The sequence below is a fragment of the Anneissia japonica genome, unplaced genomic scaffold (assembly GCF_011630105.1).
Source record: "Anneissia japonica isolate Jap-2015-1 unplaced genomic scaffold, ASM1163010v1 scaffold28805_len1909_cov213, whole genome shotgun sequence".
Taxonomy (NCBI): domain Eukaryota; kingdom Metazoa; phylum Echinodermata; class Crinoidea; order Comatulida; family Comatulidae; genus Anneissia; species Anneissia japonica.
The window spans coordinates 1-1,918 of record NW_022723544.1 but is presented as its reverse complement, the minus strand read 5'-3'; the positions used below and the strand labels follow the sequence as shown (position 1 = coordinate 1,918).

The window sequence follows — 1,918 nt, the reverse complement described above, 5'->3', positions numbered from 1 at the left end:
AGGTTATTGTATGGTAGAAATCACCATTAAATAATAGCATTTAATAATCATTGTACAACATCTTTCAATCGATACGATACAGACAATTTGGAGAGTTCCGAAACCAGATAATATGATGTGAAAATAAAATGTAAAATTAATGAATTACAGTATGTCTATTGAGTTTTGCACATTCATAATACCGATTATTGAAAACCCAATAGGCTATCAGAAAAAAGCATTAATCGAAAAAATGATTGGCAGCGGTGGGATTCGAACCCACGCCATCGAAATGACTGGTGCCTAAAACCAGCGCCTTAGACCGCTCGGCCACGCTACCCATACAAAAGTCTATACTTTGTATTCAATATGACACCGGCAACATGGGCATACTGAAATTAGACAACATGATGTAAGTAATGTAAATAACTATTGAAAGTAAAGTATTATAGTATTATTTATTTAGTTTTGTTTTGATATTGCATGGACAATAAAATAAAGACAGTCTTGAGTATACCAGCACAATGTTGAGAACTTTGAGAAAAATAACATGCTTTCCCACACCGGGAATCGAACCCGGGCCGCGGCGGTGAGAGCGCCGAATCCTAGCCACTAGACCATATGGGATACCTGGTGTAACATACGGGAATTGCATTATGTATTGCATAAAGTAGGCCTACTGCCAAATATTGCAAAATTCAGCCCCACTGACGTGATTAACCCAACTCCTGCTTTATCTCACTCTCAACACGCACACACACCCCAACGTCTCATTTTCTGTCCTCACCCCAACGAACTCCTACAGAATTGTTAATGTTATTTCAGTGTCTGTTGTATGGGACGTTAAGTGCGCAATTACTATGTAACCCTCGATAGCTCAGTTGGTAGAGCGGAGGACTGTAGAGTTCGTTCATTGAAATCCTTAGGTCGCTGGTTCAAATCCGGCTCGAGGGATGTTACATTTATCTCAACATTTTTTTTTATTGAATATTTTTGCTGTTATTGTTCCACTAGCCATCATCATGTTGAAGACTCTTGGCTGTTATTTTTTTAAAAATATAAATGAATGAATACCTGTCACTCTAAAATTTTAATTAATTAAACAAATAAAATATAATATTGATAATGTTTTTACATGCTTTGTAAAACATAACTTAAATAGGTTATTGTATGGTAGAAGCCATAATTGCAAATATTTATATAAATATTTATAATATTTATAATATTATATTTTATGATATCTGTAAATTGAAGTAGGTTATTGTATGGTAGAAATCACTATATAAAATAGCATTTAAATAATCATTGTAGGCCTACAACAGCTTTTAATCAATACGATACAGACAATTTGGAGAGTTCCGAGACCAGATAATATGATGTGAAAATAAAATATAAAATTAATGAATTACAGTATGACTATTGAGTTTTGCACATTCATAATACCGATAATTGAAAACCCAATAGGCTATCAGAAAAAAAGCATTTATCGCAAAAATGATTGGCAGCGGTGGGATTCGAACCCACGCCATCGAAATGACTGGTGCCTAAAACCAGCGCCTTAGACCGCTCGGCCACGCTACCCATATAAAAGCTTATATTTTGTATTCAATATGACACCGGCAAAATGGGCATTCTGAAATTAGACAACATGATGTAAGTAATGTAAATAACTATTGAAAGTAAAGTATTATAGAATACACTGATATGATATGAGAACAATGTAAGAAATTATTGAAAGTATTTTAGAATACACATATATAGATGGTGGTTAAAAAACACAGGGATATCATTGAAAAAATATATTTATTCAAAAGTAATTGGCAGCGGTGGGATTCGAACCCAGGCGATCGAAATGTCTGATGCCTTAAACCAGCGACTTAGACCGCTCGGCCACACTACTCGTATTTAAAGTTTTGTTTAATAACTCTCGATAACTCAT

General features: G+C 34.6%; 4 non-coding genes across 4 annotated transcripts; 1 reads left to right on the top strand and 3 right to left on the bottom strand.

Annotated features, from left to right (window-relative positions):
- Positions 1-237: 237 nt before the first annotated feature.
- On the bottom strand, positions 238-319 carry Trnal-uag. The gene has a single exon. It is a non-coding gene; the product is annotated as a tRNA-Leu (tRNA).
- A 215-nt stretch (positions 320-534) lies between these two features.
- Trnae-cuc lies at positions 535-606 on the bottom strand. Its single transcript has one exon. It is a non-coding gene; the product is annotated as a tRNA-Glu (tRNA).
- A 239-nt stretch (positions 607-845) lies between these two features.
- Trnay-gua lies at positions 846-933 on the top strand. The gene is given in 2 exon segments: positions 846-882; positions 898-933. It is a non-coding gene; the product is annotated as a tRNA-Tyr (tRNA).
- A 545-nt stretch (positions 934-1,478) lies between these two features.
- Trnal-uag lies at positions 1,479-1,560 on the bottom strand. Its single transcript has one exon. It is a non-coding gene; the product is annotated as a tRNA-Leu (tRNA).
- Positions 1,561-1,918: the final 358 nt, after the last annotated feature.